Here is a 27,137-nt window from a genome sequence, read left to right on the forward strand (position 1 = left end):
TTTAAGTTAGGTTGTGAAATAATCAGCTATAAGAACATCTTGATTTCAGTAAGTTAGCCTCTATGGTAGCGTTATGTATGGGTTGCTGTGTTACTTATTATTTGAGGCTGTGTTGCTTGAAGTCCCTATTCCCTATTCTCTGGACTCTCTAGACCGTAACCACAGCCCCTAGGTTCTATTGTATATGGGATGAGTTATTTGACAACCTGGCAAAGTAGATATCTAGCTGGTCAACTTGGCAACAAAACCTACTTTTAAGGTATCCTGAAGTGAACTGCCTTCATTATAATACTAAAAAACACACCCACAGGTCAAGAAGACCCTTGCCCAGGTGAAGACCCTTCCCCTGCGCAAGCGTAGTAACAGAAGAGAATGACACAACAGATAATTATAATTATATGTAAATCACTAACCAATCATTGTAACTGGGAGTGCACTACCTTGTAATTCTTGTGTATAAATGTAACGGTGATCTAGCCATAGGTGTGCTTGATTTGTGGAAATTCCACCTTGCACCCAGCGCTGCAATAAAGAATGCCTGCTTTCTAAAACTCCAAATTGAGTCTCAGAGAGTTCTTCATCTGCCGATTTACGGTAACACTCCCACCAATGCATTCCCCCCGCCGCGATGCGCAGGTATGGGGGGGGGGGAGTACTTGCCGCCCAAAACGCCATCCCCACTGGTGGGTTGGGAGAGAGCCGCGTGATGCCTGTGCGTGAGCCCTCGTGGGGGGCGTGCACGGGGATGAAGAAGAGCGCGTGGGAACTCCCTGGGGAGGGAGTGTGTATGGGAACCCCGGGAGTCGGGAGCGTGCACGGGTCCCGGAGGAGCGGGGGGAGCATGCATGGGTTCTTGATGTCTCCTGAGTGTTCAGGGTGGGGGGGAGGGGTGCGTGCGTGGATACCCGAGGTGCCTGGGGGTGAGGCGTGAACGGGTCTCTGGCGTGCGTGCTTAAGGCTGGTGGGGGGGGGTACAGCGTGCATGAGTGCCCAGGGTCCACAGGGTGCTTCTCCCCTGCCCCGCGGCGGGCGGCAGCCGAAGGTGGGACACCCCCCCCCCTCCGTGCGTCCCGCAGGCGGCGGGGCGGGCCCACGCGCTGAAGTGCGCTATTGGCGCCCAACGGCCGCCCCGCGCCTCCCCCCGAGCGTTCCCGCAGTTCTGCCCTGTTCCTGCGAGGAAACTCGGTGCCGGCAGCGCCTCGGCCCTTCCTGGGGCCGCGCTCGGATCCCCGGTGCTGTCGGGGCCGTGCCGTAGCACACCTCCTCGATCGGCTTTTTCCCCCTGCTCGCCCCCTTACTCCATCCGGGAACGGGATGCACTTAATCTCCAGAGGGTTGTTAGCGTGAATCTGCCTGACTGAGCACATGCCTCCGCTGTGCTTGTACTTTCAGTGCCCACAAATCCAATAGCACCCAATACCAGTTTTAATTCAAGTTATTGCCCTGCATGGTGTATGGATTATGTGTTACTGTGAAATGCTTCTGTATGAGGAGCCCCTCTGTAGCCATCTTGTGTTTGGTATCAGTCTGGTGGTACCTTCAGAGCATGTGGGTTTTGCTGTGTCTGCAGAAAACATCTCCAGGAGATTCCATCATCTAGCAGCAATGTTTCCACCAGCTTCACCTGGGATTGGGACTCCAGCAAGACCTCGGAGCTTCTCTCGGGCATGGGAGTGTCTGTCCTTAAGAAGGACAAGCTGGGCAATGAAAACATGCTGCAGGACCTGTTAGTGTCACCCTGTCCTCCTCAGAAATGACAGAAGGTGAAAGAAAAGGACTTGGTCATTGTGTGCCGGCCTCGGCTTCTCCGAGAGGCAGAGTCAGGTACTGTCACCCCAGTCCAGGTTTCGTTTGCCCTTCAGTAGAGATGGAGAGCGGGCATCACAAGCCTTTAAGCAGAGGTGATGTGTCCAGCTCCAGAACTGTGGCCCATGTATGCCATGGTTGGCTCCTGCCTAGACCCGCCAGTCCCTGTGTGCCTGAGGTTTGTGCTGCGTATCCCTGTGTCTGTCCACTCTTGCTGCTTGGGACTTGGGTCGCATCTTGGCCCAGCAGGGCCCTGAGCTGCATCTGTTTCTCTGCCTGTGGGACCCACTCTAGGAGATGTTTCACCACGTGCCAAGCAGGGCCAGGCTTCTCACAAAGTACAGCTGCGACTGCCAGATGAATATGATCTATTGGCGCTGCTGTCCCCAGTATAATTTTGAAACCCGGGGGGGGGGGCGGGCTTGTATTTTTTTTTTTTTTACTTAAGCATCTAAGAAGTAAGAGACTTGGTTCTCAAGACCAAAGGGATCCAGATCTGCATATTTACTGTGCAGGCTGTGAGGTATGCCAGAGGGGCAGCATCTCCACTCCTGTTAAGAGTTGAGCTGTGAGCAATGCGAGGGACACTGCCAGAGAGCTACAGGGAAGGTGCAGCAAAGGGCGTAAGGCTCCTGGGCTGGAAAGGGACTGGCAAGGAAAGAGCAGGGCTGTAATCTGAAGACCTGGGGCACTTGAAGAAGGGGTGATGGGATGCTGGGTTCCTTTCCCTGGTATCAAAATGTGTTTTCAGACTGCAGCGACTATGTTATGCAAAATAGAGAAACAACTCTTTCTGGACACCAGGCTGTCATATGAAAGGTGGGAATGTCCTCAGACGGCCCTGCTTTTAAATAAGAGGAAGTGCTGCGTCATAGGCAGCTGTTCTTGAGCTCTACCACCCAGAAATCTCCCATGTGACTGTCAACACCTTCTGGAGCCCTGTATCTACTCGTGAGAAACTGAGATTGGCACCACATCCTTTCAGTTAATTCTTGGGGGGGGGGGGGGTAGTTAGCATGCATGTTTTAAGGAGTGCTTTGCAGTACCTGCTTTTCTCCATGTACCATGCAAAAGCATAGCTCACCTTGGGCTCCCTTCTGGGACCCTGATGTGCATAGGAAGGATGGGCATTTCATCGGGGGGAAAAAAAAGTAGTCCAATACCAGATTTCTGAGGCCTCCTTTTTGACTTGTCTTTCCCCTCCCGCATTCAGGGAAGTGTACAAGCCTTAGAAGTAATGAGATGCTCTTGTTTCCTAAATGAATATGTGAATAAAGATTATTGTCATTATTTTTCCATAGCTTTAGAATGTATACTGAGTTGATGTTATGGAAAGTTCTGCATTTGCCTGTCATACCTAGGCAAAGATGGTAATAATATCTTCCTACAATGAAGAGCTGAAAGGGGGATGAGTAGTGGGCTGGTGTATGTATAGCCTAGAGAGAGACTGTAGTGCTTTTAACAACCAAGCCAAACAAGGCATCTGATCAGCAGGCAAAAATGAACCAGCTTTAACTAAAACACATTCACTCTTTCCCTAAAGGTATTTCTTGGGATGCACTTCCAGATGAATTGCTATTGGCAATCTTTGCATATTTGTCCCTAAATGACTTGCTGAAAGTTTCCGTGATTTGCAAGAGATGTCATCTTCTCCCGTAAGTATTACTTCTCATCACTTAGCACTAAGAAAACATTTGCTTCCATAGATTGATAAATGATCTGGTTCTCATCTTGTGTATTCATGTATAATTCAATTTGTGCTGTATGTGGGTTATATGTACGTATTATCAAAAGATGGCTTAACATTAGTAAATTCTATTAAACGGCTTTCCCTTTCAGTCTTTTCTGACACTGAAAACCTTCTGTGGTTGTATTCATAGTTCTGACCCTTCATTACTCACTAACAAGTAAAATTCTGTGCCTTAGGTTTGATGAATCTCTCTGGCAGACTCTCGATCTGACTGGTAGAAATCTGCTGCCAGGAGCGACTGGACAGTTGCTGCCTGCAGGCATTACTGTATTCTGCTGCCCAAGATCTTGTATTGGGAACCCATTGTTTAAAACAAGCAAGTAAGGCTTTTTGTCCATGTTCTGGATCCTGAAACCATGTCTCAAATATTCACAATTTCTCTGTGTATTTTTGGTTTTAACACCACCAGTAGTAGCATTTGTGCTGTCTCTGTGGAGCGTGGAAGAGCTGATCAGTGGTTAAGTATGTGTTGAAATAAGAGGATCTGCATTCAACTGTCAGTTATTTAAAATCAAGTTAATGTGATTTTTGAAAGTATACTTGAAGCACTGTCATCTACTTGCAATTTATTTCTTGTAGAACCAAGAATTGTCAGCCTCTCCAGCATTTTTATATGTGAAGCTCAAAAAAATGTTTAACTCCAGCCGGATAGACTTGCAGCTGTTGTGATGAATCCTATAAATGCCTTGATGATAAGAGTTCTGCAGTTTTGGCTGGTAGCTTAGCAGTAGGCCAAATGAGCTTAGTAGTATGTCCAGTGTGCAGCTGAAGTACAACAGTATAATTATTTTCTCCAAGCTTTGTACGCTTTTAGTGTATTCGGTATATTTATGGTATGGGGAATTTGTGGAGCAGGTTTTTAATGCAATTTTAGTAACCTGCCTTTCTCCTTTTTTTGGACCTCTCAGAGTTCAAAATACGGATTTGTCAAACTGCGCAGTGTCTGTTGCAGATCTCCAGAGTATTCTTTGTCAGTGTGAAAGGCTGCAGAACCTCAGCTCGGAGGCACTAGTGCTTTCTGACAATATCATCAAGTGAGTAACATGTTTGGGAATATTCAGTAAATACCATCTGTTTGGTGCTGTCATTTTGTGCGGGCTAGCGAAAGAATGCAGTTGAGAGTTGTCCATTTGTCGTGGTTTAACCTCAGTCGGCAGCTGAGCACCACGCAGCTGCTCACTCACTCCCCCCACCCCCGGTGGGATGGGGGAGAGAATTGGAAGAGCACAAGTGAGAAAAACTCGTGGGTTGAGATAAAAACAGTTTAATAATTGAAATAAAATGATAATAATAATAATAATATGATAATAATAATAATACACAAAGCAAGTGATGCAGAGTGCAATTGCTCACCACCTGCCAACCGATGCCCAGCCAGTCCCTGAGCAGCAGCCCCCCCCGGCCAGCTTTCCCCAGTTTATGTACTGAGCATGATGTCACATGGTATGGAATGTTTCTTTGACCAGTTTGGCTGTGCCCCCTCCCAGCTTCTTGTGCACCTCCAGCCTTCTCAGTCAGTAGAGCATGGGAAACTGAAAAGTCCTTGGCTAGTGTAAGCATTACCTAGCAACAACTAAAACATCAGTGTGTTATCAACTTTGTTCTCATCCTAAATCCAAAACACAGCATTGTACCAGCTACTAGGAAGGAAATTAACTCTGTCCCTGCCGAAACCAGGACAATATCCACCCCTTATTCTATACCATCTGCGTCATGCTCGTCTCATATTTTCCAGTACATTTTCATTAATCACCACCCCCTTTTTTTCAATATATATATACACACACACACACACACAGAGATATCATTCCCTTAGTCTGTGGGCCATCCCTCTAAAACGTTCTGTGGGTTCATTTAGTCCATGACTTTGGGCTCCATCTGTCATAATAAACTTCCAGGGCAGGAAAAATGGAGATGGTATGTGGTGTTGGATTGTTTCATGTTGAAGTCAGTTCTGGTACCATCATCACTGTGCTTTGCTTGGTTTCACTGAAGTTATTCTTCATTAGTCTGGGTGATTCTTATTGTAATAACATTAGTATGGCATATAATATTATTAGTATGATTAGTATATCTGTGTATTATTAGTATAACTATTATAACTATAATTAGTACTTAACATCACATAATTCAGATCATTGGCTGTTCTCACCCAAAGTCAAATCCCCTTGAGGTACACATCGGACTTCCCCATCCTTCCGCATTATCCACCAAGTGCACCCAGGTCCTTGAGCAAAAGCAATCCCATGGATGGGTTTGCCTTTACCCAAAGCAGGAATAACCCAAACTGTCTTCCCCAACATATTTTTTTATGTGCACTACAGGGACTTTATTCCCATCTACAGTACGTAAAACTTCTGACTGGGCAGGGCCAGCTCGATTGGCAGATCCCCTCGTGTTGACTAACCAGGTGGCCTTTGCTAAATGCGTATCCCAATGTTTGAATGTCCTGCCACCCATTGCTCTCAGTGTAGTCTTTAACAGTCCATTGTATCATTCAATTTTCCCAGAGGCTGGTGCATGATAGGGGATGTGATATACCCACTCAAGGCCGTGCTCTTTGGCCCAGGGGTCTATGAGGTTGTTTCGGAAATGAGTCCCGTTGTCTGACTCAATTCTTTCTGGGGTGCCATGTCACCATAGGACTTGCTTTTCAAGGCCCAGGATAGTGTTCCGGGCAGTGGCATGGGGCACGGGATATGTTTCCAGCCATCTGGTGGTTGCCTCCACCATTGTAAGCACGTGGCGCTTGCCTTGGCAGGTTTGTGGGAGTGTGATATAATCAACCTGCCAGGCCTCCCCATATTGATATTTCAGCCATCGTCCTCCATACCAGAGAGGCTTTAACCGCTTGGCTTGCTTGATTGCAGCGCATGTTTCCCATTCATGGATAACCTGCGCAATAGTGTCCATGGTCAAGTCCACCCCTCGATCACAAGCCCATCTATATGTTGCATCTCTTCCTTGGTGACCTGAGGTGTCATGGGCCCACCGAGCTAGAAATCATTCACCCTTATGTTGCCAGTCCAGATCCACCTGAGCCACTTCAATCTTAGCAGCCTGATCCACCTGCTGGTTGTTTTGATGTTCTTCAGTGGCCCAACTCTTGGGTACGTGAGCATCTACGTGACGGACTTTTACAACCAGGTTCTCCACCCGGGCAGCAATATCTTGCCACAATGCGGCAGCCCAGATGGGTTTGCCTCTGCGCTGCCAGTTGCTCTGCTTCCATTGCTGCAACCACCCCCACAGGGCATTTGCCACCATCCATGAGTCAGTCTAGAGAGAGAGCACTGGCCACTTTTCTCGGTCAGCAATGTCTAAAGCCAGCTGGATGGCCTTTACTTCTGCAAATTGGCTCGATTCACCTTCTCCTTCAGCCGTTTCTACAACTTGTCGCATAGGACTCCATACAGCAGCTTTCCACCTCCGATGCTTTCCCACAAGACGACAGGACCCATCAGTGAACAGGGCATATTGCTTCTCATTTTCTGGTAGTTCATTATACATTGGGGCCTCTTCAGCACGCGTTACCTCCTCCTCTGGCAATATTCCAAAATCTTTGCCCTCTGGCCAATCCATGATCACTTCCAGGATTCCTGGGCGACTGGCGTTTCCTATTCGAGCCCGTTGTGTGATTAGTGCGACCCACTTACTCCATGTAGCATCAGTTGCATGATGTGTACAGGGGACCCTCCCTCTGAACATCCAGCCTAGCACCGGCAGTCGGGGTGCCAGGAGGAGCTGTGCTTCAGTGCCGATCACTTCCGAAGCAGCTCGAACCCCTTCATATGCTGCTAATATCTCTTTTTCAGTTGGAGTATAGCGGGCCTCGGATCCTCTGTATCCCTGACTCCAAAACCCTAGGGATCGACCTCGAGTCTCCCCTGGTGCTTTCTGCCAGAGGCTCCAGGTAGGGCCGTTCTCCCCGGCTGCGGTGTAGAGCACATTTTTTACATCTTGTCCTGCCCAGACTGGCCCCAGGGCTACTGCATGAACTATCTCCCGTTTAATTTGTTCAAAAGCTTGTCGTTGCTCAGGGCCCCATTTGAAATCGTTCTTCTTCTGGGTCACTTGATAGAGAGGGCTTACGATCAGACTGTAATTTGGAATATGCATTCTCCAAAAACCCACGACACCTAAGAAAGCTTGTGTTTCCTTTTTGCTACTTGGTGGAGACATGGCTGTTATTTTGTTGATCACATCCATTGGGATCTGACGACGTCCATCTTGCCATTTTATTCCTAAAAACTGGATCTCCTGTGCAGGTCCCTTGACCTTACTTTGTTTTATGGCAAAACCGGCCTTCAGCAGGATTTGGACTATTTCCTTCCCTTTTTCAAAAACTTCTGCTGTGTTGCCCCACACGATGATGTCATCAATGTATTGCAGGTGTTCTGGAGCCTCACCCTGTTCCAGTGCAGTCTCGATCAGTCCATGGCAAATGGTGGGGCTGTGTTTCTACCCCTGGGGCAGTCGGTTCCAGGTGTACTGGACACCCCTCCAAGTGAAAGCAAACTGTGGCCTGCACTCTGCTGCCAAAGGCATTGAGAAAAACGCATTAGCAATATCAATTGTGGCATACCACTTGGCTGCCTTTGACTCCAGTTCGTATTGAAGTTCTAGCATGTCTGGCACAGGAGCACTCAGCGGTGGCGTGACTTCATTTAGGCCATGATAGTCTACTGTTAGTCTCCACTCTCCATTAGACTTCCGCACTGGCCATATGGGACTGTTAAAGGGTGAGCGAGTCTTGCTGATCACTCCTTGGCTCTCCAGTCGACGAATCAGCTCATGGATGGGAATCAAGGAGTCTCGGTTGGTGCGATATTGCCGCCGGTGCACCGTGGTGGTAGCGATTGGCACCTGTTGGTCTTCGACCTTCAGCAACCCCACAACAGAGGGGTCCTTCGAGAGACCAGGCAAGGTGGACAGCTGTTTAATTTCTTCCGTCTCCAAGGCAGCTATACCAAAAGCCCACCGGTACCCTTTTGGGTCCTTGAAATACCCTCTCCTGAGGTAGTCTATGCCAAGGATGCACGGAGCCTCTGGGCCAGTCACAATGGGGTGCTTCTGCCACCCATTCCCAGTTAGACTCACTTCGGCTTCCAATACAGTTAGCTGTTGGGATCCCCCCGTCACCCCAGAAATACAGATGGGTTCTGCCCCTATATAGCTTGATGGCATTAGGGTACACTGTGCACCGGTGTCTACCAGAGCCTTATACTTCTGTGGGTCTGATGTGCCAGGCCACCGAATCCACACAGTCCAGTAAACCCGGTTGTCCCTTTCCTCCCCCTGGCTGGAGGCAGGGCCCCTCTAATCCTCATCACAGTACTCATTTCTCATTTCTTGTACGTACGAGTCAGAAGTTTCTTCATTAAGATCAGGAGTAAGATCAGCCCTTCTACTCTCTCTGGGGAACTGCCCGCTGGAAACTGGAGCAGCAATTTTCCTGGAAGAACCTCTTTCTGTGATTGTTTTCCCTTGCAATTCACGTACCCGTGCCCCTAGGGCTGAGGTAGGTTTCCCATCCCACTTCCTCATGTCCTCTCCGTGGTCACGCAGGTAAAACCATAGGGTGCCCCGTGGTGTGTACCCTTTATATCCTCTCTCTTGAGCAAAAGAACGCTGACTCCTAATAGCCGAGATACTGGTCCGTACAGGTGGGGAGTAGGACCTATCCTCTCTGAGTTGCTGGATCTCCCGGGACAGTTTCTCCACAGCCGAGACGAGGGAGGAAGAAAGACTTTCCTCATATTGCCGGAGTTGACCAGCCAATTCATCCACCGTTTGTTCCTCTCCATCTTTCCAGGTCATCACTGCCAATGAATTGGCGTATGACGATGGTGAGCTCCTTATAAACTTCCGCCACATGGGTCGTGTGCACTTGACTTCATCTGGATCTTTGGATAGTTGTTCATTGTTCAGGTCATCATAAATCACCTCCAGCACAGCTAATTCTCTCAGGAACTGGATACCCTTCTCCATGGTGGCCCACTTGCTTGGGCAACATATGACATCTTCCTTAAAGGGATACCTTTCCTTCACGCTTGACAAGAGTCGCCTCCAAAGGCTGAGGATATGTGTCCCTTTTCCAATTGCTTTGTCAATGCCCCCTTCCCTAGAAAGGGATCCCAGCTGCTTGGCTTCCCTACCCTCTCATTCTAGGCTACTGGCCCCATTATCCCAGCATCGGAGCAGCCAGGTGACAATATGCTCACCTGGACGGCGGCTGAAATCTTTTCGTATATCTCGCAGCTCACTCAGGGATAGAGATCGGGTGGTCACTGCCTCGTTTATGAGTTCTTCCTCTTCTTCCTCCCCGATCAGCGGCTGGCTCTCCTCCTGCTGTTCTCGTGATGGCCCTTCTCCAGGGTCGTCTGCCTCGTACACTTCTTCCTCCGGTTCCCTTTCATAAGAAGCTTCTTCCTCCCTTACTAACCGAGCCGACTTCCGCTTCCAAAATTTCTTCTTGTGTACAGGGGTGACTGATACTGGCACAGGCTGGTTCTTTGGTTCAGTTGCAGGGTGTGTCACCGGGGTCTGAGTGGCCGCAGGGCCTGTTGCCGGGGTCTGAGTGGCTGCACGGCATGTCGCTGGGGTTGGAGTGGCCGCAGGGCGCGTTGCCCGGGTCTGAGTGGCCGCAGTGCGTGTCGTTTTACTGTCAGAGCCAGAGACCTTCTCTTCCCTTTGAGGGTACTGAATGGTGTTGAACAGGGCTTGGTAGGCATGGCCCAGGCCCCAGCACGTTGCAATGATCTGCATCTCTCTGGAGTTGCCAGGGTGACAGCATACTTTGTCCAAATGTTCTACTAACTTTTCAGGACTCTGCACTTGCTCAGGGGTGAAGTTCCAAAACACTGGGGGTGCCCATTGGCCTAGGTACTTGCCCATCTTGTCCCACACACCCTGCCACTCATAACTATCCAGCCTTGGGGCAGATCTCTGGATGATATCCTTAAATTGCTTACCAACTTTAGACAAAACTGAAACAATATTCCCAAGAAGTACCAATAGAAGTATCTTAACTACCCAAGGATGTTCAAGATACTGAAAAGTTACTGTAACGAAGGAGGAAACATCATAGAAGAAGGTAGTGACACTGCCATTCTGTATTTCCTCCGTAAAAAACCTCTCAGAAAAGTCACTGCAATTGCTAGTTGTCTCCACGAAATGGTATCCGTGGTACAGTAACGGCTTCATTGCGAAACTTACATACCACGCTAACATCAAGGTCAATGTTCTAAAAACAAACCTCACAAGCGAGACATCACTAATCACTGCAGACCACAGCAAACTGCAAAAACCAACACCAGTCTTTAACATGTACAGCAAAAAAAAGGAGCACGATGCAGATTACACAAATCAATATCGTGAACAGAGAAACCAACATTGTGACCCACAACTATTAACAGATATAAGTTCCTTAATACACTCCGGTTAATCTGTTATTATCTCAAACCCTTCGTGCCCCACGTTGGGCGCCAAAAAGGACTGTCGTGGTTTAACCTCAGTCGGCAACTAAGCACCACGCAGCCGCTCGCTCAGTCCCCCCACCCCCCCCAGTTGGGATGGGGGAGAGAATTGGAAGAGCACATGTGAGAAAAACTCGTGGGTTGATATAAAAAGTTTTATAATTGAAATAAAATTATAATAATATAATAATACACAAAGCAAGTGATGCACAGTACAATTGCTCATCACCTGCCGACCGATGCCCAGCCAGTCCCCGAGCAGCAGCCCCCCCAGGCCAGCTTTCCCCAGTTTATGTACTGAGCATGACGTCACATGGTATGGAATGTCCCTTTGGCCAGTTTGGCTGTGCCCCCTCCCAGCTTCTTGTGCACCTGCAGCCTTCTCAGTCAGTAGAGCATGGGAAACTAAAAAGTCCTTGGCTAGTGTAAGCATTACCTAGCAACAACTAAAACATTGGTGTGTTATCAACTTTGTTCTCTTCCTAAATCCAAAACACAGCACTGTACCAGCTACTAGGAAGGAAATTAACTCCATCCCTGCCGAAACCAGGACACCATTGTGGGAGTTTTTTGAAATGGCCAGCTTTAGGCACCTAACAGAGCTAGCTGGTAGAGTAGATGAGCTGCCTCTTTCCTCTCTATCCTCCAAGAGATGAGGTGAGGAGGAAACACCCCTCTAGAAGGGTGTTTGTTAGGTTGTTTCGTTTTTTTTCATTCCCCAGAGTAAGGGGAGCCTAGAGAAACTGCTCATCTCTGTAGGGTTTATGTGTCCATTGGCTGTTCCTGCAGCCAAGCTGCACAGCAGAGCTACTCCTATTTTCCCATTTCTGTGTTCCCAAGAGAGCTTTGTGTTTGGCATACACGTTCTTTTCTATTTTAAGGGGTCCCAGCAGCTCTCCTGCCAGATGCCCTATGTGCTTCTACGCCATTTCTCACTTCTTTGTTGACCTTCACTCTGAGTATCTGGAATATTACAGATTCTGTCAAGCAGATGAACTGTTGTTTGGTTAAACTGGAAAGACTAATGGGTGTGCAGTCAACCTCCTGTTCAGTCACATCAGGTGATTGTGGAGGTGCCAGGGACCATAGGTCAGATGGCAGAGGCTCTGGGTGTCCTGCTTTCTACTTTTGAGCTTTGTGATGCCTTCCTCGCACTGGGGGGGGGGAGAAAAAAAAAACCACCATCAAACAAACCAACCAACCAACCAACCAATATAGTTTGGCTTTTGATGCCAGATAAAAGGTATCTGAAAATTGGGTACTAATTAGTCACCGATTATGGAAGTTTATTGCCCTGTGTACAAATGTAGATACTGGGTGTAAGGGTTTTTCCAGGTTTTGCCAACTGCATATGTGCTCTAGTCTTGCAAACAAGTGCATTCAGGGGGATGCTATCTGGACATGTGTTTTGTTCTGGAATAACCTCCATCTTTCAGAAGGGTGACTTCAGAAATGGGATGATTGCTTTGTCTTTTGTAGAGGTACAGTCATCTCTAATAAGCCATGGTGCGTGTTTTAATGGCATACAACAGGAGAAGGTGAAAAGAAATTGTTTCCTTTTAAACTTAGCAGTTTATAAATATGCAGACTTTTTAGGAATGTCAGGTAAATAGGCAAGTATCCCTTTCCTAGTTGTGCTGTGATGCAGCAAGTACAGAGTTGAGATCCTTAGTGACTCTTAGGTTGGTTTCTTTACTAAAGATGCAGTGCTACATGTTTAACAAATAATTCTGTGCCTGGAATCTTAGTTCTTAAACATAATCACACATCTTAGAAATGCAAGCAATGTTCCAACAAAAGTTTTATCAGACTTTTCTTTTTTCTTCTCTACAGGAGCATTTTTAAGAATCACAGTTTGATGTGACTAAATCTCTGTGGGTGCTCAGGGTTTTCTGCAGAAGCCTTGGAGTTGATGTTGAGCAGCTGTTCTATGTAAGACAAAAATAGTTTTTGCGGTTCCTGCTTACTGTTATTCCTGAGAAAAAGGATCCTTTTTATTTTTTTCCATAGGCATCCCAATTGTACTTGTCTCTAATATCTTTTTTTTTATGAGCCTGTTTGTGTTCCTAAATGCCTAACAAGTTGATTATTAGCTTAATAGTCAGATAATTTATTTCCATCAAGCTATTTCCTTCTTTAATAGCAAAGATGTACTTCAGTAGGTTTTTTATGAGTTTCCTTAATCATCCTTAAAGGAAGTCTTGTTGGTGGGTAAAACCCATTTACATCCTTTTGATTATCATGTAAATTTGATTTTTCTCAATGAAAGCAATGTGATCCTCACAAAGCTCCCTTTGCAATCAGAGTACGGTGTGAATGGCAGAAAACTGTGCCCTTCCATCCATGATAGAATAAACCTTTTACTTTATGAAGCACTGTGTTCAGATTGACAGTTCCAGTGATTAAACTATCTGCTGGCAGGAAGTCACTGAATTGAGCCCCAGTCAATCTGGGATTTATATCCTGATCTTTCCGCTGACTTCCTGTGAGATGTTGGGACAATTTACTTAATCTTTACTTCAGCAAAAGCATGTTTTTAATCAAACTGCTGCAAGTTCATGGACGGACAAAGCCTTAATATTTCTCTGCCTCTCGGGGCAGATAATGCTATCTATTGCTTGGTCTGATTACTTGGATCATGAGCTCTTTAGAGAATGGCAGTCTGTATAGTGCACAGTGAATAGCAGATGGCAAACCTGATCTGGGCTAGGAATGCTAGTGGCAACCTAGGACCATTGCTTTTATGACAGTACAGTATGTGTTGGCTTCACCACTGTGTGTTCTCCAGTGATATTCTGGGGGAGGGAGGAAGCTTCTAATTTCTTTTAACTGTTTGCTTTTTCATTTACATAGAGATTGCCAGCTAAAGGCTCTAGTTGTGCTGTTTTCTGTGTCTTTGTCCTCTGGTTACATCTACAACACCTGTACACAAAACAAATACTTTGTCCCAGCCCCAAATAGTGATAGGCTATAGGTAATCAAGCATGTAAAGAGAATTAAGGTCACAACATGGCCAATGCTTATATAAAACTATAAAGTATTTTATGCTAATTAGGATTAATCGGTCATCTGACCAATACTAATAATGGATAGCCAAAGGCCTTTTTTCCTCTCAATGTGAACATCTGTTCAGTAGGAACAGATTCAGGTCACCAACCAGAAACAAGATGAAAAGACAGTGTCTCCTCTTGGCAGTCCCCCGAGAGAACCATTTTACTTCCTAAGGTATTATTGAATCATTCTGGTTGGAAGTGGCCTTGGGAAGTCACTTCAACCCCTTGTCCAGAGCAGGGTCTAAATTTAGCACTAGCCAGGTTGAGGAGGACTTTCTCTGGTTGGGTCTTGAAAACCTCCAAAGACAGATTCCACAGCCTCTCTGGGCAACCTGCTCCAGTGCTTAATTATTGTTATAGCGAAATTTGTAGTCATGAATACAGGAACTTGGTAGTAGGTGTATTACAGTTTGAGTTCTGATATTTATCTAATATAGTTGATATTTTTAAGGCAAAAACTTGTATTTCAGTCATTCTTCCAAACAACTCTTTGTTCATTTGTGTGTAGGTTGGAGGAGCTGAACTTGTCCTGGTGTGACTTCACAGCCACCTGTGTCAAAGCAGCAGTCAATCATGTTACTTCAAAAGTAACCCAATTAAATTTAAGTGGATACAGACAGAATCTGCAAATATCAGGTAACTAGCAGCATGGCATACATTTATCCCACTATGGGATAAAGCAGCGGGCTTTATATTTTCTTCTGGTTGGCATACGCTGTGTGTAGTAGAAATATCATGCACTAACACTGATTTTGTGCTCTGTATAGCTTGGATGTTCTTGCTGTCAGAGAATCTTACTCATGTCTCTGGCTCAGCCATGAGGGGTGAGATAATTTGTCTTCTGAATTTAAAAATAGTCAGGTGAAAGCTCATTTCATCTTCAGTTGAAAGGTTCTGAAGTAAGCCCTGGAAGCAAGATACACTGGATCCCATGTTCCACTGTGAACTAGCCTTCCAGATACTGTGGGAGGGAGCTCAGTTCTTGAAGCCTTCTTAAGGCTTCTGCTATTGTTGCTGCTGAAGGCATCTTCCAAAAGAGAACAGTCATAATAACTACTTGAACTTCAGCCTGACAGGATGTCCTACAGATACCAGTTAATTTGGAAGGCAAATAATCTCAGCAATCAACATAACTATTCACTTGCTAATAGTTCTAGGAGGGAAAACTGGGTAAAGTTGCAGGGTAATAGAAATTGCAGAAAAATCTAGATTTGGGGAGAGGGCACAACAAAATGGACAGGAGCATAGATAAAGGGTGAAATGGCTTTGGTGGTGAAGAGAAATTCATTTTCTCAATGAGCAAATGTGACAATAGGGCATTGGCTGACAAGCAGGTAGGTGGCACGCAGGCTGTGACCTCCCTTTGATCCGTTTAAATGCCTCACAGACCTCAGCACGCATTCCCTTGTGGGGAAATACACCAGTCTACTTTTTATCTCGGCCCCAAAACCATAAACAAACACACTACATAATCTCCTCCAAATCAAGAATTTGAACCTTCTGTTGGTCTGACCATTAGAAACAATGCATGGAGCTCTTCTGTTTGCAAAACACTTTCTATGAGTAATTTTACTCAGTTTCAATGAAACTTATAAGGCATAAGATTTGAAGAGTTTACTAACCATCATAATTTAAGTATTGTTTTCTTTAGTTTTTGCATGTGAATTCTGAAATACCAAAATCTTCTTGTATGTTGATATTGACCTTGCTAATAGTGGCCTTTTAGATGATATCTGAGTCATAGGTGATTCTATGCTATTCGCAGATGCTGAAAAGATGGTCTCAAGAATTTACAGTTTAAATCAGGAAAACCATAATTTTCTGTCATGAGGGAAGAACTTTCTGTGGGTAAAAATGGAGACCACCTAAAGAACTTGATGCTCTAAAAGGCTATTTGAAGTGTGGAAAATTTTGGGTGTTTTTTCACTACATGTAAGAATTTCAGGCATCTCAACATTACTGTGTCTCAGATTTCTACAGCAATATCATTTGAATTACTCACTTGCCAAGTTGCTGGTGCGACTGACTTTTAAGGATACTTCTTTGGACTAAATGGATCTGTTTTGCTGAGGATTTAAAAAAGGACCTGTAAGGTATCTTGATAGGCAGACTATATGCTGTAAGTCTAAATGTATATCTTTTTAACAAAAAGTTGTGTTTCAAATGTGGGGTTCCAGTAGAGAAGATGTAAATTAACATATATGGAAGTGAGTAGGCTGTATAAAGCATGTCCATCTTGTTACTGAAAGATGGGCTGACTGTGTGTGACCTCTTCAGATGTTAAAACACTGGTGGAAAGATGTCCTTCTGTCCTGGTTTCGGCAGGGATAGAGTTAATTTCCTTTCTAGTAGCTGGTACAGTGTTTTGGATTTAGGATGAGAACAAAGTTGATAATGCACCGATGTTTTAGTTGTTGCTAGGTAATGCTTACACTAGCCAAGGACTTTTCAGCTTCCCATGCTCTACTGACTGAGAAGGCTGCAGGTGCACAAGAAGCTGGGAGGGGGCACAGCCAAACTGGCCAAAGGGACATTCCATACCATGTGACTTCATGCTCAGTACATAAACTGGGGAAAGCTGGCCGGGGGGGCTGCTGCTCGGGGACTGGCTGGGCATCGGTTGGCGGGTGGTGAGCAATTGTACTGTGCATCACTTGTTTTGTGTATTATTATTATTATCATATTATTATTATTATTATCATTTTATTTCAATTATTAAACTGTTTTTATCTCAACCCACAAGTTTTTCTAACTTGTGCTCTTCCAATTCTCTCCCCCATCCCACCGGGGGTGGGGGGAGTGAGCGAGCGGCTGCGTGGTGCTTAGTTGCCGACTGAAATTAAACCACAACAGTCCTTTTTGGCGCCCAACGTGGGGCACGAAGGGTTTGAGATAATAACAGATTAACCGGAGTGTATTAAGGAACTTATATCTGTTAATAGTTGTGGGTCACAATGTTGGTTTCTCTGTTCTCGATATTGATTTGTATAATCTGCATCGCGCTCTTTTTCCTGCTGTACATGTTAAAGATTGGTGTTGGTTTTTGCAGTTTGCTGTGGTCTGCAGTGAATAGTAATGTCTCGCTTGTGAGGTTTGTTTTTAGAACATTGACCTTGACATTAGTGTGGTACGTAAACTTCACAATGAACCCGTTACTGTACCACGGATACCATTTCGTGGAGACAACTAGTAATTGCAGTAACTTTTCTGAGAGTTTTTTTACGGAGGAAATACAGAATGGCAGGGTCACTACCTTCTTCTATGATGTTTCCTCCTTCATTACAGTAACTTTTCAGTGTTTTGAGCATCCTTGGGCAGTTAAGAAACTTCTATTAATACTTCTTGGGAATATTGTTTCGGTTTTGTCTAAAGTTGGTAAGCAATTTAAGAATATCATCCAGAGCCCCAAGGCTGAATAGTTATGAGTGGCAGGGTGTGTGGGACAAGATGGGCAAGTACCTAGGCCAATGGGCACCCCCAGTGTTTTGGAACTTCACCCCTGAGCAAGTGCAGAATCCTGAAAAGTTAGTAGAATATTTGGACAAAGTATGCTGTCACCCTGGCAACTCCAGAGAGATGCAGATCATTGCAACGTGCTGGGGCCTGGGCCATGCCTACCGAGCCCTGTTCAACACCATTCAGTACCCTCAAAGGGAAGAGAAGGTCTCTGGCTCTGACAGTAAAACGACACGCACTGCGGCCACTCAGACCCGGGCAACGCGCCCTGCGGCCACTCCGACCCCAGCGACATGCCGTGCAGCCACTCAGACCCCGACAACAGGCCCTGCGGCCACTCCGACCCCAGCAACATGCACTGCAGCCACTCAGACGCCAGCAACAGGCCCTGTGGTCACTCAAACCCGGGCAACACGCACTACGGCCACTCCAACCCCGGCGACAGGCTCTGCGGCCACTCAGACCCCAGCGACATGCACTGCAGCCACTCCAACCCCGGCGACAGGCCCTGCAGCCACTCTGACCCTGGCAACAGGCCCTGCGGCCACTCCCAACCCGGTGACAGGCCCTGCGGCCACTCAGACTCCGGTGACATGCACTTGCACTGCGGCCACTCCAACCCCGGCGACATGCACTGCGGCCACTCCAACCCCGGCGACAGGCTCTGCGGCCACTCAGACCCCAGCGACATGCACTGCAGCCACTCCAACCCCGGCGACAGGCCCTGCAGCCACTCTGACCCTGGCAACAGGCCCTGCGGCCACTCCCAACCCGGTGACAGGCCCTGCGGCCACTCAGACTCCGGTGACATGCACTTGCACTGCGGCCACTCCAACCCCGGCGACAGGCCCTGCGGCCACTCAGACTCTGGTGACATGCACTTGCACTGCGGCCACTCCAACCCGGGCAACACGCCCTGTGGCTGAACCAAAGAACCAGCCTGTGCCGGTATCAGTTGCCCCTGTACAGAAGAAGAAATTTTGGAAGCGGAAGTCGGCTCGTTTAGTAAGGGAGGAAGAAGCTTCTTCTAAAAGGGAACCGGAGGAAGAACTGTACGAGTACCCTGGAGAAGGGCCATCACGAGAACGGGAGGAGGAGAGCCGGCCGCTGATCGGGGAGGAAGAAGAGAAAGAACTCATAAACGAGGCAGTGACCACCCGATCTCTATCCCTGAGTGAGCTGCGAGATATACGAAAAGATTTCAGCCGTCGTCCAGGTGAGCATATTGTCACCTGGCTGCTCCGATGCTGGGATAATGGGGCCAGTAGCCTAGAATTAGAGGGTAGGGAAGCCAAGCAGCTGGGATCCCTTTCTAGGGAAGGGGGCATTGACAAAGCAATTGGAAAAGGGACACATATCCTCAGCCTTTGGAGGCGACTCTTGTCAAGCGTGAAGGAAAGGTATCCCTTTAAGGAAGATGTCATATGTCGCCCAAGCAAGTGGACCACCATGGAGAAGGGTATCCAGTTCCTGAGAGAATTAGCTGTGCTGGAGGTGATTTATGATGACCTGAACAATGAACAACTATCCAAAGATCCAGACGAAGTCAAGTGCACACGACCCATGTGGCGGAAGTTTATAAGGAGCGCACCATCGTCATACGCCAATTCATTGGCAGTGATGACCTGGAAAGATGGAGAGGAACAAACAGTGGATGAATTGGCTGGTCAACTCCGGCAATATGAGGAAAGTCTTTCTTCCTCCCTCGTCTCGGCTGTGGATAAATTGTCCGAAAAACTGTCCCGGGAGATCCAGCAACTCAGAGAGGATAGGTCCTACTCCTCACCTGTACGGACCAGTATCTCGGCTATTAGGAGTCAGCGTTCTTTTGCTCGAGAGAGGATATAAAGGGTACACACCACGGGGCACCCTATGGTTTTATCTGCGTGACCACGGAGAGGACATGAGGAAGTGGGATGGGAAACCTACCTCAGCCCTAGGGGCATGGGTACGCGAATTGCAAGGGAAAACAATCACAGAAAGAGGTTCTTCCAGGAAAATTGCTGCTCCAGTTTCCAGCGGGCAGTTCCCCAGAGAGAGTAGAAGGGCTGATCTTACTCCTGATCTTAATGAAGAAACTTCTGACTCGTATGTACAAGAAATGAGAAATGAGTACTGTGATGAGGCTTAGAGGGGCCCTGCCTCCAGCCAGGGGGAGGAAAGGGACAACCGGGTTTACTGGACTGTGTGGATTCGGTGGCCTGGCACATCAGACCCACAGAAGTATAAGGCTCTAGTAGACACCGGTGCACAGTGTACCCTAATGCCATCAAACTATATAGGGGCAGAACCCATCTGTATTTCTGGGGTGACAGGGGGATCCCAACAGCTAACTGTATTGGAAGCCAAAGTGAGTCTAACTGGGAATGGGTGGCAGAAGCACCCCATTGTGACTGGCCCAGAGGCTCCGTGCATCCTTGGCATAGACTACCTCAGGAGAGGGTATTTCGAGGACCCAAAAGGGTACCGGTGGGCTTTTGGTACAGCTGCCTTGGAGATGGAGGAAATTAAACAGCTGTCCACCTTGCCTGGTCTCTCGGAGGACCCTTCTGTTGTGGGATTGCTGAAGGTCGAAGACCAACAGGTGCCAATCGCTACCACCACAGTGCACCGGCGGCAATATCGCACCAACCGAGACTCCTTGATTCCCATTCGTGAGCTGATTCGTCGACTGGAGAGCCAAGGAGTGATCAGCAAGACTTGCTCACCCTTTAACAGTCCCATATGGCCAGTGCGGAAGTCTAATGGAGAGTGGAGACTAACAGTAGACTATTGTGGCCTGAATGAAGTCACGCCACCCCTGAGTGCTGCTGTGCCAGACATGCTAGAACTTCAATATGAATTGGAGTCAAAGGCAGCCAAGTGGTATGCCACAGTTGATATTGCTAATGCGTTTTTCTCAATCCCTTTGGCAGCGGAGTGCAGGCCACAGTTTGCTTTCACTTGGAGGGGCGTCCAGTACACCTGGAACCGACTGCCCCAGGGGTGGAAACACAGCCCTACCATTTGCTATGGACTAATCCAGACTGCACTAGAACAAGGTGGAGCTCCAGAACACCTGCAATACATTGATGATATCATCATGTGGGGCAACACAGCAGGAGAAGTTTTTGAAAAAGGGAAGGAAATAGTCCGAATCCTGCTGAAGGCCGGTTTTGCCATAAAACAAAGTAAGGTCAAGGGACCTGCACAGGAGATCCAGTTTTTAGGAATAAAATGGCAAGATGGACGTCGTCAGATCCCAATGGATGTGATCAACAAAATAACAGCCATGTCTCCACCAACTAGCAAAAAGGAAACACAAGCTTTCTTAGGCGTCGTGGGTTTTTGGCGAATGCACATTCCAAATTACAGTCTGATCGTAAACCCTCTCTATCAAGTGACCCGAAAGAAGAATGATTTCAAATGGGGCCCTGAGCAACGACAAGCTTTTGAACAAATTAAACAGGAGATAGTTCATGCAGTAGCCCTGGGGCCAGTCCGGGCAGGACAAGATGCAAAAAATGTGCTCTACACCGCAGCCGGGGAGAACGGCCCTACCTGGAGCCTCTGGCAGAAAGCACCAGGGGAGACTCGAGGTCGACCCCTAGGGTTTTGGAGTCGGGGCTACAGAGGATCCGAGGCCCGCTATACTCCAACTGAAAAAGAGATATTAGCAGCATATGAAGGGGTTTGAGCTGCTTCGGAAGTGGTTGGTACTGAAGCACAGCTCCTCCTGGCACCCCGACTGCCGGTGCTAGGCTGGATGTTCAGAGGGAGGGTCCCCTGTACACATCATGCAACTGATGCTACATGGAGTAAGTGGGTCACACTGATCACACAACGGGCTCAAATAGGAAACCCCAGTCGCCCAGGAATCCTGGAAGTGATCATGGATTGGCCAGAGGGCAAAGATTTTGGAATATTGCCAGAGGAGGAGGTAACGCGTGCTGAAGAGGCCCCAATGTATAATGAACTACCAGAAAATGAGAAGCAATATGCCCTGTTCACTGATGGGTCCTGTCGTCTTGTGGGAAAGCATCGGAGGTGGAAAGCTGCTGTATGGAGTCCTATGCGACAAGTTGCAGAAACTGCTGAAGGAGAAGGTGAATCGAGCCAATTTGCAGAAGTAAAGGCCATCCAGCTGGCTTTAGACATTGCTGATCGAGAAAAGTGGCCAGTGCTCTATCTCTAGACTGACTCATGGATGGTGGCAAATGCCCTGTGGGGGTGGTTGCAGCAATGGAAGCAGAGCAACTGGCAGCGCAGAGGCAAACCCATCTGGGCTGCCGCATTGTGGCAAGATATTGCTGCCCGGGTGGAGAACCTGGTTGTAAAAGTCCGTCACGTAGATGCTCACGTACCCAAGAGTCGGGCCACTGAAGAACATCAAAACAACCAGCAGGTGGATCAGGCTGCTAAGATTGAAGTGGCTCAGGTGGATCTGGACTGGCAACATAAGGGTGAATGATTTATAGCTCGGTGGGCCCATGACACCTCAGGTCACCAAGGAAGAGATGCAACATACAGATGGGCTCGTGATCGAGGGGTGGACTTGACCATGGACACTATAGCCCAGGTTATCCATGAATGCGAAACATGCGCTGCAATCAAACAAGCCAAACGGTTAAAGCCTCTTTGGTATGGAGGACGATGGCTGAAATATCAATATGGGGAGGCCTGGCAGATCGATTATATCACACTCCCACAAACCCGCCAAGGCAAGCGCCACGTGCTTACAATGGTGGAGGCAACCACCAGATGGCTGGAAACATATCCCGTGCCCCATGCCACCGCCCGGAACACTATCCTGGGCCTTGAAAAGCAAGTCCTATGGCGACATGGCACCCCAGAAAGAATTGAGTCAGACAATGGGACTCATTTCCGAAACAACCTCATAGACACCTGGGCCAAAGAGCACGGCCTTGAGTGGGTGTATCACATCCCCTGTCATGCACCAGCCTCCGGGAAAATTGAACGATACAATGGACTGTTAAAGACTACACTGAGAGCAATGGGTGGCAGGACATTCAAACATTGGGATACGCATTTAGCAAAGGCCACCTGGTTAGTCAACACTCGAGGATCTGCCAATCGAGCAGGCCCTGCCCAGTCAGAACTTTTACGTACTGTAGATGGGAATAAAGTCCCTGTAGTGCACATAAAAAATATGCTGGGGAAGACAGTTTGGGGTATTCCTGCCTCGGGCAGAGGCAGACCCATCTGTGGGATTGCTTTTGCTCAAGGACCTGGGTGCACTTGGTGGATAATGCGGAAGGATGGGGAAGTCCGATGTATACCTCAAGGGGATTTGATTTTGGGTGAGAATAGCCAATGATCTGAATTCTGTGATGTTAAGTACTAATTATAGTTATAATAGTTATACTAATAATACACAGATATACTAATCATACTAATAATATTATATGCCATACTAATGTTATTACAATAAGAATCACCCAGACTAATGAAGAATAGCTTCGATGAAACCAAGCAAAGCACAGTGATGATGGAAGCAGAACTGACTTCAACATGAAACAATCCAACACCACATACCATCTCCATTTTTCCTGCCCTGAAAGATTATTAAAACAGATGGAGCCCGAAATCATGGACTAAATGAACTCACCGAACATTTTAGAGGGATGGCCCACAGATGAAGGGAATGATATCTGTGTGTGTCTGTGTGTGTGTGTATATATATATATATATATATATATATATATATATATATAAAAAAGGGCGGGTGGTGATTAATGAAAACCTACTGGAAGATATGAGACTTGAGCATGACGCAGATGGTATAGAATAAGGGGTGGATATTGTCCTGGTTTCGGCAGGGACAGAGTTAATTTCCTTCCTAGTAGCTGGTGCAGTGTTTTGGATTTAGGATGAGAACAAAGTTGATAACACACTGATGTTTTAGTTGTTGCTAGGTAATGCTTACACTAGCCAAGGACTTTTCAGCTTCCCATGCTCTACTGACTGAGAAGGCTGGAGGTGCACAAGAAGCTGGGAGGGGGCACAGCCAAACTGGCCAAAGGGACATTCCATACCATGTGACGTCATGCTCAGTACATAAACTGGGGAAAGCTGGCCGGGGGGGCCGCTGCTCGGGGACTGGCTGGGCATCGGTCGGCGGGTGGTGAGCAATTGTACTGTGCATCACTTGTTTTGTGTATTATTATTATTATCATATTATTATTATAATTTTATTTCAATTATTAAACTGTTTTTATCTCAACCCATGAGTTTTTCTAACTTGTGCTCTTCCAATTCTCTCCCCCATCCCACCGGGGGTGGGGGAAGTGAGCGAGCGGCTGCGTGGTGCTTAGTTGCTGACTGAAATTAAACCACGACACCTTCTCTTGTCCATTTAGATCTAAGGTAAGAAGACCTGTGCAGCTAGTCCTTAAATCCTTATGGTTCAGAGGATTGCCAATTCTACTGCTGTGCAGTAATTTTATAGCAATAATGCATAATTGTGTAGGATTGCACAACCAGAAAATGCTTTCTATGCTTGACCTACAAGATATGCTATTTGGCGTGACCTAATCTGGAGCAGGTAACTAACTTTAAGATTTCTTTGTTACCTCAGCATAAACGTTACATACATATAGGATTTGTTAACTAACAAGTGATTGTAGTTGATAGGTAGAGTGGAAGGAAACATTTAGACACATACAGTTTATGAGTCTAGTATCCTAGAGAGGGTTTAGTTCAGCTCTGATATAAATTTGTTACTTGGTCATAGAACTGTAAAAAAAAAAAGTGTATTTTGGTTTTGACCTAGTCAATTTAAAATATTTTGAAATATCATGTAATTGCCTTTTCATGGCATGAGTTCTGCTGCAGAATATCTGCTTGCAGAGAAGCTTATGCTTCACTTGCCCTTCAGTGAAAATCAAAATTCCTCCCCCCACCACACACACCAGAAATGGGTTACTTCCATATTGAGAAAAAAGTACTTCAGTGGTAGAAAAAGAAGTTAATATTAATTAAACTTCTCAGCCTAAATTTTGGAAATATCAAATTTACTGCTGCTTTATACCTCTATTTCATGTGCTCTTGTGTACAGTGACAGCGTGATGTTGAAGCCTGAGTGCTTCCAGTAATTTCATCAACTCGTCTTTCTACAACATCTGTGTCTTAGCCAATGTTATCAGATACCACCCACTGCCTTAGCATAAGTAATCTCTAAATGGCTTTAGTTTGCTATTCATAGAGAGGATAAATTAATTTAAGCTTACTTTATTTTAAAATTGCAAGTACTGTTTTGAAAAACTTACTGGTATGAGGAATTAGGAATAAGGAACTGAGATAAAATAACCTGACCACTAGAGCATGTACCTTTCTGAGAATCCAGACTGGAACCAAATGTATCTGAGATAATCTTTCCGTGATGTCGGTCTGTACTCATGGATCTTGCTGCTCAGTGTGCGCATCGTGTCTTCCTTTAATAGTGTTATACTACTTGTCCTCATTACTGTGAGGTACAGCTGGGAGGTTCCAGTCCTGCCAATGATCATATTAGGCTTTCAATTACGCAGCAAGGAAGGTATAATATAATCCTTTGGAAAAGTTAACAGTGCGGATAGTACTTGCTGACTAGCTAATCTGTGTATATTCCTTTGCTTTTGTGTGCGCCTGTTATTGGTTGCCACTGAAACACAGCTTAGTTATTTGCTTGTGGGGGTTTTTTCCTGCCTTTTATTATTATAGCAGCTATCCATCTTAATCTGCTCGGGAAGGATGTCAATCTTAAGGAAATGATCAACACTAAGAGAAACTGAAGAACCTTTTCTGTAGCAGCGTGTGCTGTCATGATGATAGCTTGTGTATCTCTGCCTTCCAATTTTGTCCAATACTTGCTTATAGATACACAGTTTACATGATGACTGGACAAATGTGAAGCAATCAAGAAGCCAGGGCTGGCTACTTACCAAAACGTCATAACAAATTGGAGATCGATAATACCTAGGAGCTTGCGTCCTCTGAGCCACATCCTGAAACTTCATCTAGGGTAATTCTTTCCACTTGTTCTAAATATTAAAATCCAGGGAAATGAAAGAGGAGGAACCAGTTTGTTTTCACTCCGTGTGTGAGAGAGAGAACAGCAAGAAGCAATTTATTCAACTGGTTTCCTGAATTATCAATACAGAGAACTACTTTCAATTAAATAGGTGCTTTTAAAAAGTAGGAAGGGGAATTTAGCTTAAGTAGTCACCTTACTTCTAAAAATTTAGTAGAAATGCAGTTATCTAGTTAGGGTACAGACTGCAAAAAAAAAAATGTTTTCAGGTTAATGATTAATTTCTTATTGCTGTTTTTCTAGAGAACTTGGTGAAATTCCAACATTAAAGACTCTTCAAGTATTTGGAATAGTGACTGATAGCTCCCTACAGCTCCTCAAGGAAACGCTTCCTGACATGAAGACCAATTGTTCACATTTTACAACTATCGCAAGGCCAACTGTTGGCAGTAAAAAGAACCATGAGATTTGGGGCATCAAATGCAGACTGACACTGAGAAATCGTAGTGGCTTATGATCACGTATAATGCACTGGATGCAATAGACACACTATGCGTAGCGAAGCTCCTTAAGAAGCAGAGTGCTGGAGCACCTTTAATTGTAGTATTGTTTTTATAAAAAGCATTCTAACTTGGTTTTATGCCTTAATGTAGTTTCATAAATATTTTTACCGTATTTTTTTACTTAAAGCCTTTAGAAATCTGATGATCTGTGAGCAATTGCAGAAATTTCTTTTCAGTCCTTTTTTTTTTTTTAGGAGAGCTTTTTTAAAAAAAAATATGAAACAATCACTATAACTAAACAATATCAGCCTCTGGCAACTGTTGCAGGTTCTGATGCAGCTTTTGTTGCTCTAAGGTGTTCTAAAGGTGCTTTTTGGTTAAGTCTTCCAGCTCTACAACTCCTGAAACAGCTTGCAGAGGTGCTAGATGTCTTAATAAGGCTTATTAAGGAATTGCCTTGGTCAGAGTTTGCAGAACTCAAAAATGAATAATGGTATTAAACCTATTCAAATCCTTAATTGAACAAGATATGTAGAAAGATAAGAAGCTACCCACTGTTTGCGAGAGGGGCAAAGGACTGAGTCTGAATTCACCAAACCTGAAAACAGTGAACAGGAGAAGGGAGGTCTACACAAAAAGCAGCTAAGAGACAGCTCAATACTGTACAAGTAAGAAGCAGTATAAAGGAGCTATAGCGAAGTTTTTCTTTACTAGGCCACAAAGGTAACATCTACTTTTAGCATTCTTTATTGTTAGCAAAATATAGGCTGAAAAGCCCATTCAGAATAAGCAAGTGTAAAAGTAGATGCTGGTAATCAGTTGTTTCATGTTATGCTGCTAGGTTTTCTGATGAAATGTTACAGAACATTAACGTAGCTTCTGTGAGTTTGAATGTGATCTCAGATAAAACTTCTTACAAAAGTTCTCTTTAAAGACTAAGACCTTTCAACTGCAACTAGTAAATTGGCAGAAGTCTTGCAGGAGGAGGGCTCAAATGGTTCTAGATATCAGACCAACAACAAAACCTAGGACTGCAGCATAAGAGCAATGAAAGGAATAGATCCTTTGGTACTATTTTAT

The 27,137-nt window shown here is 46.0% G+C and overlaps 1 pseudogene; it reads left to right on the top strand.

Moving 5' to 3' along the window:
- The first annotated feature begins 609 nt into the window (after positions 1-609).
- Positions 610-26,071, top strand: LOC143172176 (S-phase kinase-associated protein 2-like; annotated as a pseudogene).
- The last annotated feature ends 1,066 nt before the right edge of the window (positions 26,072-27,137 follow it).

The sequence above is a fragment of the Aptenodytes patagonicus genome, chromosome W (genome assembly GCF_965638725.1).
Source record: "Aptenodytes patagonicus chromosome W, bAptPat1.pri.cur, whole genome shotgun sequence".
In the NCBI taxonomy this organism is placed as follows: Eukaryota; Metazoa; Chordata; class Aves; order Sphenisciformes; family Spheniscidae; genus Aptenodytes; species Aptenodytes patagonicus.